This window comes from Pipistrellus kuhlii, unplaced genomic scaffold, assembly GCF_014108245.1.
Source record: "Pipistrellus kuhlii isolate mPipKuh1 unplaced genomic scaffold, mPipKuh1.p scaffold_m20_p_8, whole genome shotgun sequence".
NCBI lineage: Eukaryota > Metazoa > Chordata > Mammalia > Chiroptera > Vespertilionidae > Pipistrellus > Pipistrellus kuhlii.
The window spans coordinates 59639123-59658902 of NW_023425584.1; the positions used below are offsets into that span (position 1 = coordinate 59639123).

The 19780-nt window shown below is 40.9% G+C and overlaps 1 protein-coding gene across 4 annotated transcripts in view; it reads right to left on the reverse strand.

Moving 5' to 3' along the window:
* The window catches only part of GUCY1A1 (guanylate cyclase 1 soluble subunit alpha 1), a 45177-nt gene extending 25604 nt beyond the window's left edge, over window positions 1-19573 (reverse strand). Inside the window, exons 1-2 of one of the 4 annotated variants that reach the window (XM_045576428.1) lie at window positions 19322-19573; window positions 18889-18966 (exon numbers count right to left, since the gene is read on the reverse strand). The gene's annotated coding sequence lies outside the window, so the exon portion shown is untranslated. Of the gene's footprint in view, window positions 1-18314; window positions 18494-18888; window positions 19200-19321 lie in introns of those variants that run through there. The other 3 variants (XM_036424209.2, XM_036424208.2, XM_036424211.2) reach the window with 3 other exon arrangements.
* Window positions 19574-19780: the final 207 nt, after the last annotated feature.

A 19780-nucleotide genomic window follows, 5' to 3' on the forward strand; every position in this document is an offset into this window, starting at 1 on the left:
CTCCCTTCCTCTCTGTAAAAAAATCAATAAAATATATATCTTTAAAAAGGATATATGAGAACGTGACTGGGTAGTTAAATTACTTAGTGGACTGGGCACATATAAGAATCAATTAATTAATGCATAAGTAAATGTAACAACAAATCAATGTTTCTCTCACTCTCTGCCTTTCTTTCTCTCTCTAAAATCAATTTTAAAAAGAGACATAAGTGTTTTAAGATGAAATGTCAAGGTCCAGATTTTTAAGAGTTGCTGAAAGGAACTGAAAACATGCTGAAAGGAACTGAAAACTTCAAAACAAAGGGCCTTAGTAAGGATAAAGTTTGCATACTCCAGTACAAACTATAGCAACCATGTTCGTAAACAAATGTCAAGAACGCAGCTTACTTTTTAGGCAGACTGAAAATCTAAAAAAAGTTAATTCTCCCAAAATTGAAAAAAAAAATTAAATAGATCAAGCTTTTAAAAGCATTTCATTTCACTTTGCAGTAGGAAATATTTCTAGAACTTTTCCCTTTGATATATAAGGAAAGCAGGACAATGCAGTAGATAAACTGGTGAGAAGGCCCAAGTCCTTCCAGTACTAAGTTAAGAAAAAAGACAAGCAGATGACAGACTCTTTCAGGCCATCACTCCTTCCTAGTCTTACTATTATCTTGGCTCCACTTATAGTCACACTTATGTGCTGTGTTCACTTCCTAAAATAATACTTATTTGTAAGTCTCCGACTCTCTGGCTTTTGTGTCCACTATGTTACTGAAACCCTCCCTGCTAAACTCAACAATAAGCTGCTGGGAGTTAAACCTCAAGGATCTTTTGGCTCTTAATAATTGAATTCTTCATTCCATTTGCATCTTCCTTTTCATAATCTCCACTCCCACAGTCTTTGATACCCTGGATTGCCTCCTACTTCATTCCTTCATTCACTTTTCATTCTATTCAACAAATATTTACGGGTGGCTACTATGTGTCAGGCATTCTTCTAGAGGCAGGGCCAGAGCAGTGAGTAAAGCATATCACCTGTCCTCATGGAGTGTCCAGTGCAGCGGGGAAACTATTTCATACACATCAGTCCCAAGGTGTGACCAGTGCTACGGGAAGGGCAGGCACATAAGCACTCTACAAGAGCCAGTCAAGGCTCCAAACCCAGTCCCAGGAGAAAGAGAATTCTGAGCTGAGCTGTGACTCTGAGCCAGGTAACAAGAGTTGCAGAGAAAACAGCAGGCTTGGGGGCTAAGACAGCCCCAGTCATGTTCTAGGAGCTGATATAATGCCAGCCTGGCCGAAGCACAGGGTCAGGAGAACAAGGTGGCGGTGGTGAGAGATGAGACAGGCAGAGGTCAGAATTCGGGGAAGGGGAGGCTCTGTAAACCATGTTAGACAAAGTAAAACTCTATTCTAAGAGCAATCAATGCAATGCCTAAGCAGTGAGAAAGTGAATCGATTAGATTGGATTTTTAAGATGTTATTTGGGACACAGACTGAGAAACGGGCCACAGTTGGGTAGGTGGCTGATCTGAGTTGGACTAGGAGTGACCCTGGGAGAATGAAACAAGCAGACCAATTGCAGAAGTATTTCAGGGAGGCACTCCACAAGACTTGGCTACTGACTAGATCTGGGGGCTGAAGAAAAGGGAGGATACATTTTTCTGACTTTATTTCTCAACACTACAGCCAAAGGAAGGCTTTCAGGGCCTGCAAGACAATAAAAATAGCCTGTAATGTATTTCCCATGGCTTTGGTTATTGAATCTTGACTAGGATCCGATTGGGGATTTTCAGGATTATGTAATACCTTGTGGGGGTTGGCCTGTTCCAACTCTCCTGATAAAATAGCCTTTTGGAAAGCAGTTTCTTCTCTGAAAAAGCTCAGACAAGAGAAAGCAGGCTCCAGTTCACATTACAGAACAGAGCATCCACCTTCCCAAGGACTGCATATGCATGCAAGTATAAGGCACTTTTTTCTATCTTCAAGAAGAGAGAAGGGTGTTTATCCTAAATTTTGTCACAATACTGGTAACCCTCCCAAAACAAAGATGTTAACTCTAAAAGTGATGGCAGCCTCACCTCCGGGGACCCAACACAGCAATACCCCCTATCCTGATGACAACCTCCTCACTAAAGCTACAGTATGGAACATAAATTATCCTATCTAATAAAGAGGGAATATGCTAATTGACCATCACGCCCTCAAAGATGGCAGCACCCACAGCCACAAGATGGCGGCGCCTAGTCTCCTCAGCCCCCCAGTCACCCTGGGCCAGCCTAAGGTTCAGGCAAGCCTTGGATGGCGGCTGCCCAGTTGCCCATGGCCGGCCCAAGGAACAAGCAAATGACTGAATAAGCAGGCTGCGTAGGGTGGCCAGGCTGGTAGGGGGGGTAAGGGATGATCAAATGACTGAATAGCAGGCTGCGAGGGGCAACCAGGCTGAAGAGGAGGCTGTGAGGGGCAACCAGGCTAGCAGGATAAAGGGGTAGTTGGAGGTAACCAGACTAGCAGGGGAGGCAGTTGGGGGTGATTAGGCTAGTGGGGGGGGGGGGGGGGGGACAGTGAGTGGTGACTAAATCAGCAGGGGGGCAGTTAGGGGTGACCAGGCTGGTGAGGGAGGCAGTTAGGAATAATCGGATCAGACAGGCACACAGAGGTAATGAGGGGCAATCAAGCCAGCAGCCAAGTGATCAATTGTGAAAGGTCCAGGATTGTGAAAGAGATCCTGGATTGGAGAAGTGCAGGGTGGACTGAGGGGACCATCTCCCTTTCCCCCATGCACAAATTTCATGCACTGGGCCTCTAATGTGTAATAAACTGTATTAATTCTTCTTTTAAAATAAGATGGATGTGATCCACAATCTTTTTCATTAGACTTAAGGGCTAGTTCTGTGAGATCTTTGAGGTAACAGCAAAGTTTAGTATACTCTACAGCAGGAAGATCTTACCTCTAAGAATTAGCATTTTGTGATTCTCAGTTTTTATTTCAAAATGTGTACAGAATGTTTTATAACTCTAATTAGTTATAAAGAGCAAGAGCAAAACCTTTGAGACTATAAATCCTAAATATCCATGTTTTTAAAGCTTGAGTGTCATAATCACTAAAATTTGAATATATGCAGTTGGCATCTCTTCAAAGTAAATAGCACTACCACTTAGGAGAGGTCATGAGGAAATCAGATAAATGTTTCAATATTTTGTTCCTGAACTCTATAAAACTATTTCCTGCAGCTACTTCGGTAATTCCCATCATAGTTATAGTGCTGTAATAGTTCCTTCCAGAGACTTAGTCATTTAAAACTATATTTACTGAAAATATAATTATTACAGAAGTTGTTACAGAATTTACCGGGTGACCAAAAAATCAACAGGAGTACTTGGAGACAGAGGAAAAAACCTATTTATTTTCAGATGTTTCACATGAACTAGTACAATGACTCAGGGGAGACTGTTTCTATCCAAATCTTGAGCAAATCAATATGGAGGAAGCTTTCTCTTTATACCCTTTTTGTTTCTTTGTACTCCAAATATGGATGGACTTCTGGAACTTTTGGGGGCTTTACAAAAATACCTGTGTATTGGGATAGGGGCCATGAGACCATACCTAAAGGCCTGGCCTGGTGCCAACACTAATAACCCCCTCTTGGTTATTGTTCATGGTTTATGGCCTCTATAAAATATGAGTATTTTAGGTACGTAAACAGGTTTGCAAGACCAGATAATTAAGGAAGGGGCTAGACTATAGGCTAACAGGAATGTACATTAAGTTACTGGCACTGATTCAGATTGCTAGCCCCCAAAACATGTCTTATTTTCCCCATCAAAGTAAAGGGAGAACTATATAGATGGTATGAAAGAAGTTAAGAAATATAATTCCTTTTTATTCCTATAAATAAGCCATTTTGTTTTTATCTACTCTCAGATTAATACTGTATTTCTGTAATGCAGGAGATAGAACCTTCCTCAACCTAATCAAGAACAAATTTATCAAGAAGTGTAGACATGGCCACACAGCAACCAACAGAGAGAAAAGCAAGGAGAAGAGGAACACATGTGTCAGAGGAGGCTCAGGCTGTGGAGGAGAGGCTCGCACTGGGCCAGGCCTGGGAGGGCCAGACAAGGCTAAACCACCACTGAGAACACCAGACACTCAGGACCCTTGAAAGCAGAGCTTGTGGGCCAAATCCAACCTGCTGCTGTTTTTGTCCAGCCCTCGAGCTAAGAATGGCCTTTACATAATGAAATGGTTGAATAAAAATCAAAAGAAGAATATTTCAGGATACATGAATACTAGATGAGATTCAGATTTCCCTAACTAAAGTTTCATTGGAACATGCCCTCTTTCCTTGTTTCTTGCCACGTGGCTCCTAAAAACCCCTAAAATCTCCAAAGGGATAGGTGTGTTTCTGTATGCTAATGAGGTAACCGGAGGCACTGGGTTCCTGGGTACCTTCAGGATGGGGCCTGGTTGCCAGAGGAACCACCCAGGTGATGAGAGGGTTGAAACTTTCCATCTCACCCAGGCCTCTGGGGAGGAGAAAGGGGCTGGAGGTTGAACACATGGAAGTGCCAGGAGGGTACTGTGTCCAGAGAGGACATGAAAGTTCTGAGTGCTCTTCTGCATACCTTGTTTTATGCATCTTTTCCACCTGGCTGTTCCCTCCTTGTATCCTTTCCTAATGAACTGGTAATCTAATAAATAAACTGTTCTTCTGAATTCTGTGAGCCATCCTGTTATGAGTCCCAAAGAGAAGGTGCTGGGAACCTTCAATTTATAGCTTGTTGCTTAAAAGGACCAGATGCCCAGACTTGCGATTGTCAGGTGAAGTGGGAGCACTCTGGTAGGATGGAGTCCTTCATTGGTGGGATCTGATGCTACCTCTGGGTTATAGTGTCAGAATGGAATTAAGTTGAAGGGCATGCAGCTGGTGTTGAAAATCACTTGGTGAGGAAAACACACACACACACACACATACACACACACACATTTGGTGTCAGAAGTTAAGTACTGATAGTAAAGGAAAAACAGGAGTTTTACCTCCTCAAGCTCTTTTATTTATGAATGGCCTATGGCTACTGCTGTGGAAGTTCAGCAGAGATGAATAATTGTGACAGGGACCACATGGCCAGCAAAGCCTAAATATTTACTGTCTTGTCCTTTAGAATCATCTTGTTGACCTCTGTTTAAAGGGTGATGAAGAACATACACGTCATTTAATCTTCTCAACAATTCTATGGGGAAAGAGGTGTGTGTGTGTGTTTTAAGATTTAAAAATATATATTGTTTATTGAATTTGGAGAGAGAAAGGAAAGGATAGGGAGAGAGAAAGAGAGAGACATTGATGTAAGAGACAGGGAACAAACCCACAACCTGGGCATGTGCTATGACTGGGAATCGAACCAGTGACTTTTCGGTACACTGGACAACACTCAACCAAGTGAGCCACACCGGCCAGGGTTTTAACATCCCTTTATTCTAGAAGAATCTAAAATAGGAAATGAACCTGGGCCTATCTGATTACAGAACCAATGCTCTAAGGTGGTCTTTTATACACCATAGTGTTTGTTACTTAAATTCCTCTATGAATAAATACCATCCTGGAATACAAAGATTAAACTCCTCTGCTAAACAAGAATAAAGAAGACTGTTGGAATGTCAACTGAGGGAACGAAGCCATGATATTCTGGAATTGTTGGCATGAGAGACTCTTTCAGGGTCCCGGTGAATTCTAAAGAGACTCCCTTTTGCAAAATATTACTTTGAGCCTCTCTTGTTCTAGGAACTAGAGTAGATCTGGATTTGTGTATAATAATTAGAGGAAATCGTTATCAGAAATGAATTTTGTCTTCTGAACCTGTGCTTTGCAGGTATATATTTGGATACTCACAACGTTCATGCTGTGCTGAGGTCTTTTCCATTAAACCCCAAACCACAACCATATTCTGTTAATGCCTTCTTGCCTCTCTGATGGTTCGAAAACAGGGAAAGTGAAAAGAAATATTCCTGTTCACAGTAAACCTCAACCAATTTTTCTTATTCGTTTCCGTATCTCTTACATAAAAGTCTGCATAAAGACACAGGCATTTCAAGATTAGAAGTTTAGAACTAGAAGTTATATAAGATAATGTATTGCAATAGTTTCCACTTGCAGGTGACAGAAGTCCATATTTTAGTGGACTAAAATATTTTAGATTGCCCCAATCCCAAAGCTCGTGAGGTATAGCGGTCAGACAAGATTCGCACAGTTTCACCAGGAGACCGGAGTTCACATCAGTGAAGTCTGATCACCCCCTGAACTGAAATACAGAGAACCCCTCCTCCTTTTGTGGATCCCCAACAATTACAGCTGCAGCTTTGAGAAAAAAATTAACAGTACTTTAATTCAAGTTCCACAATTAATCGCTTGGGAGTTATCGTAAATCATTCATCTTAGGCTTATGGTTCATCTACATTTCACACTAATATTAATAGACACTATAAAATAATACCCCATGCGATGGTATTTAGAGGCAGGGTCTTTGGGAGATAATTAGGTTTAGATGAGATCATTAGCAGGGAACTTCATTATGGGATTAGTGCCCTTATAAGAAGATATACCAGAGAGCTTGTTACAGCAAGGAGGTGGCCATCTGCACATCAGGAAGACAGACCTTATAGACCTCATCAGAACTGGACCAGGCTGGACCCTGATCTTAGACTTCCAGCCTCCAGACTATGGGAAAATGAATGTCTGCTGTTAAATTTACCCGTCTCTGGTATTTTATTATGGTAGCCTAAGCTGACTAATACACCCCTTACCCTCTTCAGACTCTCAACGTACACTCCTTTTTGAATGTGTTCTCTTCTGTTTACATTCTCATCATATTTATCTGATAGCTGCTTCTCTATGTTAGTCATAACATCTTCCTCCAGTTCTTAAATACGAATTTTCCTCAAAGTACTAAATTTGGCCATCTTCTCTCTCTACAGGTAGCCCCTTGACATGGAACAGATTGAAATAAACTCCAGACTTTAATGGATTCCTTGATGTGGAGGACCAAAAATTCATATCATTAGTCTGTTAAACACTCCTTAATTAAAGACTCCAGTTTTTAATTGCATCCCTACCTAGATGCCCCACTAGCAAGTTCAACATCCTTGTATATAAAACAAAATTCCACATCCCTTCTCTCAAGCCTGCATCTATTGCCTCTTTCTGTTAAAAGGACCATTATCCTTCCAGACAGACCTCAGAAGTCATCTTGTTCCTCAGATCTAGTCCGTTGCCACATGATGACAGTGTTAATTTTATAGTATCTCCAGCACCCATTCTTTCCTGCCCCTTGCCACTACTTCCTTCATTTCTTGAATTCACTTATACCATTCTTTCTCAATAGTAAAATAACTGGTAAAAATAATACAAATGGATAAATAGCTAATAACAATAAAATGGAAAAGGCAAATATATAGAAAAACTTTTGAAACCTTTTTCTTCAAGTTTTGCTTCAATTACATATATGTATTTGTGTCTGCACATAAGGAGAATAGAGGGGAAAAATTGAATAAATTTAATAACAAAAAGTAAGCTGTCTATACCTTTATAACATTTATACCAGATAGAAAGGGATTAACCAAAGAACTTGTATGCATAGATGCATATCCATGAATACAGACAACAGTGGGAAAGGGGGAAAGAGTGGGATAGAAAGAGCCAATGGTGTGGGGGGGGGGCATCTGTAATACTCTCAACACTAAAGATACATTATTAAAAGTGGGCAAAAAATCTGAACATATACTTTACTAAAGAAGATATATGAATAGCCAATAAATAACTCTTTAGATGTTCAATATTGCTAGTCATGAGTCAAAAATCCACTAGCGTTTAAAAGTTTGACAATGCCAAAAGTTAGTGCTGATGTGGAATAACTGAAATTCTCAGACTCTGATGGAGGGACTTCAAGAGAATACAATCACTTTGGAACACAGTTTGGTGGTTTCTTAAAATAATAAACACCCTATCATATCACTTAGCTATTCCATTCCTGGGGATTTACCCAAGAGAGAGGTAAACACTATATTCCAACAAAGACTTGTATGTAAATGTTCATGGCAACTTTATTTATAATAGCTAAAAACCAGAACTATTGAAATGTCTTTCTTCATGTAAATGAATAAAATAATGTTGTCTAGCCAGACATGTAAAAAACTATTACTCAGCAGATGTATGCAACAGAGTAGATAATTGTTCTAAGTGAGAGTTCACACCAACAAGGTTGTATATGGTAAAATTACTTTTATATAAAACCTGGTTACTTCAGCCCTAGCCAGTTTGGCTCAATAGACAGAGCATCGGCCTGCAAACTAAAGAGTCTCGGGTTCGATTCAGGTCAAGAGCATGGACCTAGGTTGCAAGGTCCTGGCCCTGGTCTGGGGCATAAGGGAGGCAAACAATTCATGTGTTTCTCTCACATTGGTGTTTCTCTCTGTCTCTCCCTCTCCCTCTCCCTTATATTCTCTCTCTCTCTAAAATCAATGGAAAAAATATCCTCTGGTAAGGATTAAAAAAATAGTTCAAGATAAATAAATAAATAAATAAATAAATAAATAAATAAATAAATAAATAAAATCTATTTACTGCAAACAAGTTTGTAAGTCCAGAAAGAAGACCAATGACTGTCTAGGGACAGAGGAGGAGGGGGAACTGATTGGAAAGAAACATAAGAAAGTTTTTAGGAGTGATGGGAATGTTATTTATCTTGTTTGTCCTAGTTTCATAGAGGTATATATCTGTCAGACCTTATTCAGTTGCATAGTTCACATCTGTGAGGTTTATTGTACATAAATTATACATTAGCCAAGTCATTAAAAAAAAACACAAAACCCTCAGTCAAGGACTCAAAGAAATCCAAATGATTTAGATTCCAAAATAAGTAAATAATAACAGGCTCTAGGAGAGATGAGAATCATGGTTACTTTCAGCCCAGATCAAGTGGTTGACGGTGACAGATCTCCCATCGACAGAGATCAAGAGAAACTGGTTAATGTTTATCCAATTTGAAAGTGATATATGACAGATTAGAATCCTGAGGCGCTCCATAGCTTAGCTTGACTCATTCTCCCATACTTGCAGGCTAATTAATATACATGTGTGATAAGACACATACACTCATGTGACACATAGAAGACACATGAAGAGGGGGGGAAAAAGTGACTAAGGGTTAAAGAGAAAACAATGAATAGAAACCAACCAAAATTGGCCCAGCTGTTGTTATCAGTCAGGAACTTAAAAAATAACCATAATAAATATGTTACAGAATCCAGTGGCAGAGTTGGGAAGCATACATAAACAGGAAGTTTCCAGTGAGAAATAGAAATAGATAAAAGAAAGGAAACCTCATAGACACAGACAACAGCTGGGTAATTACCAGAGGGAACGAGGGTTGGTGGGGGAGGTAGAAGAGAGTCCAGGGGACATAAATGGTGATGGAAGGAGACTTGATTCCTGGTGGTGAACACACAATACAATACAGATGATGTATCACAGAATTGTACACTTGAAACCTATATAACTGGATTAACCAATGTCACCCCAATAAATTCAATAAAAAAGTAAAAAGAGAAAAAGAAAAATACTATATTAGAAAAGCAAAGTATATAAGAAGCCTAACATCAGAAACAAAAAAAGATCAAGGTAAACATTACAGTGGAGACAATATGGCTCTAACATCATATTCCAGTAAGAGAATGACCCGGACAGTGGGTGACAGAGCTAGGCCATCAGATCACCTGTTTGAGGTTATGAACATGATTCTTACATCACTTAACATGGCCTTTAGCACATGGTATGAAGCAAAACCTCTTGGTGGTTAACACTGCCCAATGATTACTTATTAAGGACAGCTGGTGTTAAGAATCACAGCCAGGCACCATTCATTTTACCGTGTGTAAAACAAACTATGATAACACGCAGCTACCAGTTTCCACAAAGCATGAAAACAGACCTGATAGGAAGATAAAGATAACTAAGCCGATGCTACTCTGGTTTGATTTAAATAGATAATGAAGGTCACAACCTGCTGGTGATAAAAAAAGTTCTAAACACCCCCACCCCCTGGAACATCTCTTCATTAGCAATGAAGAAAACAGGGAACAAAGGTGAGAAGAAACAGTACTTTTTAGGAGTTTCTGTGCTTTCTTTTGACCTTCCTCTTCCTGTTGAGCACCATCTAGTTGCCCAATACGCCCAACGTGTAGCCACCTTTCTTGTCTATGCCCCACATATTGGGTCTTTTGGTTTCCTTTTTCTGTTAACTTTAAAAAAATCTATGTCCAAGAAACCATGCTCTTAAGGAAAGGCAGAAGGGAACAGGATAAGTGATTTCTGCTGTTGCACAAACAAGGTTGTGGTGCTCTTCTGGGTAAAACAGTTATCCCATGGTCTCTAAGACATACAATTCAAAACACTGTAGAGGTCTGGAGGTACTTCAGGCCATGGGGCAGGACAATGAGAGAGAAATTTTTGTGAGGGGTATCCTAACAATACCCCTGATTTATGTCCTTTCTGCTCTTGGCCAACCAGGCAGGTGAGCTCTAGGTGGTAACCCAGTCAAATCAGGATAAATTCTGTTGCTTTGAAAGGGGAAGGAAAGGATAAGAGAGGGAATAGACAACTTCAGTTGTGATAATTTGCTATCCAACCAAATACAAACTCAATCAAGAAATATCACAGCTGTCCTACATACCAATACTGAATATCTTTTAGCATAAAAAGACACAAAAAGATCTTAAGAATATTATTCTCAGCCCTGGCCAGTGTTTCTAAGTGGCTAGAGCACATGAGTCAAACACAAGGCCCGCGGGCCAAATCCGTCCCGCCAGGCCTTCCAATGTGGCCCTCACCGCGCTGTCATCACTGCACTCCGCTGCGTTTCCATCACAATGACAGTTTATGACTGTTCAGTAAACCATTCGGCCCGCGATTTAGGCTGGATTTTAGATTTTGGCCCCTTCTCTGATTGAGTTTGACACCCCTAGGCTAGAGCATCGGCCTGTGCACTAAAGGGTCTTGGGTTCAATTCCTGGTCAAGAGCATGTACAATACCTGGGTTGCAGGTTCAATCCCCAGCCCATAGGGACTTGTGAGGGATGCAACCAATTGATGTGTCTCTCTCACATTGATGTTTCCCTACAGCGCTCCCCACCCCCCACCCCCAGACTCCTTCCCACTCTCTCTAAAAACCAATGGAAAAATATATTCTTGGATGAGGATTAACAACAAGAAAAAGAATATTATTCTCCATAACTACCATGGGGGGAGGGGGGGAGGGGGGAGAAACACAGAAATAAGTGTTGTGATATATTAAATTGTCATTTGGGGTAGAAGTGGACAAGGAGGAATGTTACTTACACTTGGTGACTGCAAATATTTTAAAACATTAAAAGAGTTTTAAAGGGAAGAGTTTTCACTGGGAAGACTGCCTTTTGCTAATCGAATTTACAAATGGATAATGCTAATCCAATCTATCTTGCTTTAAATCTAGCAAGTATTGATGTTATTGTGTTATCTAAATCTCTTCCAGGTTACTTTTGTAATCTTCTATATATTTCAAAAATGTTGCTATATTGATTGAACTTTACACTCACAAATACACAGCTTAATGAAACATTGAAATCCCCTGTCCTATGTTTACTAATGATGTATAAACTGCACAGTTAACTAATTATAATAGAGCATGAATACAAACTGGTTGAAAATTGAGAACAATAAGCAGTTTGTTTATTTCAGTGCATACATATAAAACCAGCTTATTAAAATAACAAATTTTCTCTAATATAAACACACAGTATTTAAGTTACAGAGTTTCTCAATTTCACAAATAGAAACACCTGATATAAGTAAGGAGACACATTTCCTCATTAAGTCTAGACATGCATATCTAACTTTGGATAGTTTGAAATTGATTTATGAAGATCTAATTAACAAAATGCTTCCACATGACCTAGTCCAGCAGAGCCAGCCTGCCATTCTGGTCTTGTAATCTAACCCCTCTTCACCTTCAATCTTTTTATAAATATTCTCCAGCAAACCTCATTGCTCCAAGCAGACCCATATCGTCTCACACATTTTTACTGAGTGCTTATGATCCATGGAGCACTTCTATTAGGTGTCTGTGAATAGAATGAGAACTGAGCAGAAATAATATCTGCTCCCACAGAGTATCAGGCTAATGGGGAAAATAACAATTCAGCAAGCAGCTATAGTAGAGCTTAATACTGTAATAGGGTATAGGGAGTTGACAAAAAACAGAAAGCATTCAATTCAGATTTGGAAGGTCAGGACAAGTTTCTGAGAAGTAGAGATTTAAAGAATGAGTGGGCCTGTCAATGGTCTAGCAAGGGAAAAGAAAATCTAGAAAAGGGGAAGGGAAGAAGTATTTTCCACAAAGAAATACTTCAAAGCTGTGGCTTAAAAAGACTTGGTGTTACCCTTTCTCCTTCCATGCCTTGGTCACACACACACACACACACACACACACACACACCCCACACACACACACCACTCACCTGCTTTCTGTGATGCTCCTTTCCTCTGTCTAGAAAACACTCTTCCACTATTCTCTGTATTTAAACCCTACAAGTCCTGCGAAGTCCAACACCTTAGCCCCATTTTAAAACCTCGACAAGTGCTCCATGTTAACTAGACAGCCTTCTTCAGTATCTCCATCTTGCAGAATTCTCTCCCTTCTTTTAAGTTGTTTAGCAGTTATTAAAATTGCACCACAAGTCTTAAGCTGATTGTTAAGTGCTGACATGTATGATTCTGAGACTATTTCTGGGTTTTCTTATCTCCACATGCAGACTTTAAATCCCCTCAAGTCAGGGACCATGTCGTAAACTTCGCTTCTATCTCTGGCAGTGGCAAGCATAACCCATTATAAACTTCATTGTGAGAAGTACAAAAGGTGACAGACCTCTGAGAAGAGTGTCATAAAACATAAAACAAGCTAAGCTTTTAAAAATTACAAATTCAAAAGAATATTCTTCTCCTTCTTGTTAATATTGTTAGACAAAGTGGTGATAATGGCACTTATTAGATATATCAATAGAAAGAGTTCACTGATGGGGGGAAATGAAGAAATTCAAATAATAATACTCTATTCTTACTCTGTTTCATCAAAAAATAATAATATTCATGCTGGCAAAAGTAAGACAAAAATAAAAATTATAAAATTTAAAGCCCAAGATATAGCAGGACATTAAATATTCTAAATAAGTTAGATTTCACTAATTTGGAGAAATTATACTGCAAAGTACTGAAAGCATTTGTAGATATCGTAAGTGAAAAATTTAAATTATTTTTACAGATACTACAGTGGATAGAATGGTTTACAGAGAACAAAGAGCCACTGTCTCAATTTTCAAAGTAGAGAACATAGATTCCAGCAACTCCAGCCCAGAGAGCTTGACATTAGTTCCAGACTCGATTCCCAAACTATGGAATGTGAGCACTTACAATGAGAAGTGTCCTTACTTACAAGCTCGTGTTGTTTCCTCTTTGTTTTAATAAGGTTACTTGATATCTATTCTGCAGAAAGTAGAAATGCATTTCAGCAAGGAATTCGACCAAGTGTGTGAGAGAATACTCCGGGGCCACACAAAGGAATGTAAACTGAGGAAACAGAGTTACTTGACTATATAACTGGTTGAACAGCCTTATAAAAGAGATTGATTTATGAACTCTTGAAAAGCAAGAGGAAAGTGGCCAGGATCATGCCCAAAGTCCTTTCATGTCAGCATTCTACACATTTACTCAGAAGAAGCTATTAATTACTTCCTGACCAAATCTGTTAAGGCCTCCACATTGGGAAGAATTGCTAACCTGTATCATAGACTCAGAATCCAAAAATAGCTTGACCTTCCAAAACAATGGACTGACTAAAGGTAAAGGTTAAATTTAATTGCAGTATTTTTAAAAATCCCAAATCCAGTGGCCAAGTGTGCAATTGTGGAGAAGTACATTTGCACAAGAAGAAGCAGAAAAAATGCATAATTACATAGTGCAGTATGAGTGTAAAGGACGAATGAGACTCTCAAACCTTGCCAGTTCAGGATGAGTTGAAGGAACTGAATACTACCCAAGGGACTAGAAGAGTTGTCACCTATGAAAGCATTTTGTATGGGTATTCTATGAGGTAAACATTGGGATATAAATTGATAGAGACAAATAGTATAGTTCAATGTAAGAAAGGGGTTCTTAGGCTAAGAGCAGAAGAAATAGAGACATGCCTCCTACAATACATTGAAGATCAATCGTGATAGTTTGCCTACATTAATCTTCATATTTTCTATGAATTCAGAAATAACTTTATCTGCTAAGAAAGAAAAGAGTAAGGATAATTTGAGTGGACTTTAAAACCTGGAAAAATCTGGAACATGTACTATAGAGATTTTCATATGAAATTATCTAAGAAAGAATCAAATTCCAAGGGCTGTTAACCATCCCTTTAACTTAATCAGATTAGAGTGAATCAGGTCTAGGGGCTGGCGATTTGAGGGTTGGAGCAGAGTTGACATTGCTGAGACCACTGTGATAAGTAAAAAGAGAAATATGAGAAGATTAAGGGTAGCCAAAGAAAAATAATGGAAGAGGCTGGTGTCAGGTAACGGCGAGGGAGTGGAATTATTGGACGGATAGGCAATTGTGGTCAGAAGGAGAATATAAAATTCTCAGCTTTTTCAGCTGTGGTCATTCTGAGTGACATGAAGGCCTAGGTGGGTGAATACCAGTGGATTTCTGAAGGGAAGGGCAGCAGGTTAAGGTCCTGTGAGAGCCAAACACACAGATGTTCAATGAAGTCCTGAAAAATTCCAGCTGACTAAAGTGAAGGAAGAAAAACCTCCATTGTTTCAGATTCCTGAGGAAAGTGGAATGCTCAGGCCATTAAGCATTGCTAATGGGGACAGGATAGATAACATTAATGAAGGCTGTAAACTTAGAAAGACAATGGGTAATGGGGCAATGGTGAGAGAAATACAGTTTACAAGCAGTTCTGAATAGGCTGCAAGGCATCTCTGAGAGAAAACCATAATATTCCTTGTAAGGTCATTGCAAAACGAACATCATTCTTTAACTTGCATTCTTAAACAGACCAACCTATAGGATCAAGGCATATAAAACAAAACAACTTAATTTAATAATTACAAGAATCACACAATTACACTTATTAGACACTTCCTATGTGTCAGGCACTGAGGCTAATGATGAATATATTGAGGGATACTGGGGTTAGTAAGATACAGACACTTAAATAAGTATTTTTAATGCAACGCAGCATAGCGAAAGGGAATATGCAGGTTAGGTCAGACCTGGAAATAATTTCAGGATTAAGATGCTTTCCTTGATCTACCCAACCTTCTCTCCCCAGGTGTCCACTCCCCAGGCCATTGTCTTCTGTTGGCCTCTTGCTAATTCCTACTGTGGTGAGAAGAAAGAGGTGGTGTGTAAGCTAATTAATTTGAATTGCCTTTGATTTTCTAAAAGAGATGGTTCATTTTAATAAAAGATTATTAATGGACAGAAAGCATTCCAGGTTGGTGAAGTTAGTAATTACGAGTACTAAGAATCACATAAATCACACATTTATGGTAAGGGCTGGGGGGTGGGGCGGGGGGGGGGGCGCGGATGGCGGGTGCGCCATGACCCAGAGACCCCAGAGTTTTATAATGTAGTCTACAGCTCTTCACTCCTTGCAAATAATTCTATCCATAGGAAGATCAAACCTATTGGCCTGAAACCAGGAGAGGGAGAGAGAGAGAAAAAAATATGGAACAGGTCAGAGACTTCCATCAGATACTTATAAACTGTTTGAGAGAAACAGAAGCAAATGTGATTCAGAGTAGCCAAAAAATCAATCCAAGCCAAACTAAGTCAACTACTCTATGGGCAACTAAATGTGTTCATCTAAAGACCTAAAAATTGCCAAAACCTCTTCTTCCATCAAGTCAAAATGAAGATATCCAAAACAAAGCTATTGGACAGGCACCTAATCAATACTTACTGAATAAATCTAGATGGTCTAGAGACTAATAAGCATTGACATTATTGATAATTTAGAATTAAAATTATCCATTTCTACAACTATGCAGAAAGTTAATAAATAGTAATGTTTAAAGAAGTTGTTTGGGTAAATATTTATAATTTAAGTGATAGAAAAATCAGTACTATACAAGTTATATATCCTAGCAGATAAAAGAAAAGCATAGAAACTTTCTGGGAAATCTGACATACAGAAAATATTATGAATAAATAATTTCCTCCAAAATTTTATCCCATTAGTAACATACTTTTTGGCTTGGAATTTTCAAATATTGCTTTAAATCTTCATTTCTCTTTTCCTGGAGAGATAACTTCTTAAGGCTAATTTGATTTTTTATCTATTTTAGAAAAAGTTTAAATAGAAATGTTGTGGGTATAGCTGTTGTTTAAAATTAGCTTGTAAAAATGTCAGTATTCTCCTCCCTATACTCACTTTAATTGTTGGGGAATGCAGCCTACAAGTGTAAATATAGAATTTAATTCTTGTATAGTTTCAGACAAAATCAAAAAAGCAATGCTAAATAAAGATTTTTTTTTGCCTGAAAATTCTATGACAAAACTGTTGACCTTTAGTCATATAATATTTTATTGGCATAGTTATAATGTAAATTAATTTTAGTTATTGCTTTTTTTTAGTTTTTAGCACAAGGTAATGTTAACTAAAACAGGTTTCAAAATAACCCCTTAAAGCAAGATTATTTAATAAGCCATAGTCATAAGAAATATTAATACTAAGCATTGGAAGTTTTCCACATTTCTTTTTCCTGTGGTATTGCCAGGTATAAGTAAAATATCTTTACATTTCCTTCCGCCTTCTGTGAATGACATTTGTCTTAGACCAGTCATTTTCTCCCTGGACATCTAGAAGCAGGGCCTATAAGAGGCTCTTTGTATTTATACCCTATGAAACACCATAGCAAGCGTAAGTACTTTATACTTTTGTTGGGTTTCAAAGAGAGAAATATAATTGTATTTCTATGTTATACACCAGATTAGAAAGAGATCTTACAAGAAGAATCAGAAGATACCCATTTATTCATTTTAAGTTTCTACTAAATAAATTGCACCTACCTAAGTTTCCTATCTGACACATTTAAAATCATACAGGTGGATCTATTTTCAATGACATGTCTCATTATTGTAATTCTATTTATTCTAGAATTTTTCCTGCTCTTCTGCCAGAAGGCTTTATGTAGGAAGCCTATTGTTTTGACAAGGAAAAGTGTACCTTATAAGTTTTAACTTTATGGTTCTTGTTTTTCTATGGAGTCACAGACCTCTGGCTATCGAAGGGCTATGAAATATTTCCCTAAAAATGCAGCAACTCAGATGTGTGAATGCAATTTCAGGTACCGACGTCAGGGCTCCTGGAAGCACAGCCTCAGAACGAGCTGTTTGGTAACTGAATGGAACACAGACCACACAAGCAACCTCCTCGGAAAAGCAGTCAAGTTACACAGCTTTTTGACCAATAAGGTTTGCTTTGGAATTTTAGACATTCATATTGTCTTTACATTGTCAATGGTTCTGACCACTCTTCATAGTATACTACCTGAAATACCACAGCTGAAGGAAAAAAATATAACCATATTAGGAAAAGCAACAGACTAATTGTATCTTATGAACGAAGATATTAAATCTGTATCTATCATCAAGTGCTTCAAAATCTTATATATGTAACCAGAGGGTTAACTATTTTCTAACCAAGGCTAGTTCTAATAAGTAGGTGGGAATTTAATGAAATCACCATCAGAGAACTAACCCTGAAAAAAACCACTATTGATATGTTATAAATGAAGCTCTACTTTAATATATGTAGTTTCATTTATATTTATATACATATATATGAAATGTACAACCTTCTGGTTTACTTCAGAAGATGTTAACTGCTTATCAAGTGCAAAATGAAGGATTAATTGTGAAAACAAGTGAGGGGGGGGGGGGAGATTCATGAATGCAAACCCGGAAAGAAACCACATGACCCCATTGCTTCCCTAGCCCCTGACACCCATGTCACAGGGCAGCTGCTCAGCTCACGGATGACAGGCTCCAGGCACAGCCCTCCTGAGGGGCAGAGGCGGTGGTGACCCCTGGGGCACTGTTTCCCCAGGTGGGGCAGGCACAAGGGCAACAGAAATTAGACTGCCATGCAGTAATTAACACATGGGCGCGCGCGCACACACCATGCACACAGGCACACACACACACACACACACACACACACACACACACACACACACACACACTTACTCTTCAGTGGAGCCCCTGGAGCAGCCCCACTGCAAGTTTCGCGGCTGTTTCCTACGAGCAGTCCTCGGATTGTAGCCGCTGGCTCAGGGAGGGCGAAAGGCTCCCCACGCCGGAGCGGAGCGCGCGGGACGGAGTTGCAGCTATGCCCAGGCTCCAGGTCCCGGTCCCTTGGAGGCCCCAGCCCGACCTCCCAGCTCGCCCTCCCAGGCGCCCGAGGCCGTGGCGCCGCGGGGCCGGAGGCTGAGCGCCCAGGCCGTGGGAGAGGGCGGCCCGGTGCTCCCGGTTCCCACGGCCCCGCGGCGCGGGCGCAGCCCCGTCCGGCCCTTCCCAGTCCGTCCCGGTCCTTCGGGCGCCCTAAGTCCCCCGGGCCCTCAGCCGGGCTCCTGGGCGCAGCTCCTTTGTCCCCTCGCTCCTTCCCAGCGTGGGAACCGGCCCCTGCCCCCCGCCCCCGGGACTGGGCAGGTGGGAGCACCCAGTAGGCTTCCCGGGTGGGGAAGAGGGGGAAGGACGAGCCCAGGCCGGGGCCCCGGAGCAGCACCCGGCCCTCCGGGGAGCCCGCGCAGGGACCACTTACTCGGTGGCCTCGCGGAGCTCGGGGCTGCGTTTCCGGATGGATCGCCCGCTGCTCCGGGGCGCGCCTGGCCAGCCCGCGCTGCCAACGTGGAGAGGGAGCGGGTGTCAGGGCGGGGGCGGGGACCCCCGGTGGCACCTGCCGGTCCCCGCGGGAGTGCACCCACCGCACCCGCGGCCACAGCTCTCAGGCCCCTGTCTCCCTGCTCAACAGGCTGGGCGGGACGCTTGCCTCTCGCACCCGCTTCCCATTCAAGCGTTAGGGTAGCGGTCTCTCCCTGTATCTCGTGTCTCTCTCTCTTTCTCTCTCTCTTTCTCTGCGATGATCCCAAAAGATCCCCGGCAGTTCCTTTCCCCACGGCCCTGGACTTGTGTTCGGAACCCCTCCCCTTCTCTGCAGGGAAAAGCTGAAAAAGAAAGTAGCGGCTAAAACGCACCATGGCGAGGTCACTCGGGGTCCTTGGGCTGTGCTGCGGGCGGGCGATGCTCCCTCTGCGCGCAGGTGGAGGTCGCTGGGGGCGGCTCCCAGGCTGCTGCCTGCTCCTGGCCTCCAGTCTAGCTCGGGATCATGTAGGAGATCAGCATAGACAACTGCTTGTGGAAAACCACCTCTGAAGTCCCACCCACTACAACCAGACTAGGGCTGGGGAACTGACTCCTGGACCCTGCAGCTACCCAATGGCCATCCCAACAGCTACTCTGTGGAGACAAAGGCCAGGGGAAGGGACAAAAAGAAGAGAAAGAAAAAGGGAAGGAGGGGACTCAAGAAAAATTTGGCCTACTTAAAAAAAATAAAAGATCTTCTCCACTACGCTCTGGTCCAGAAAAACTGGAGGTTACCACAGTTAAACATTCCAACATTTCTGCAGCGAAGTTGACGTCCGCAGGGATGGTTT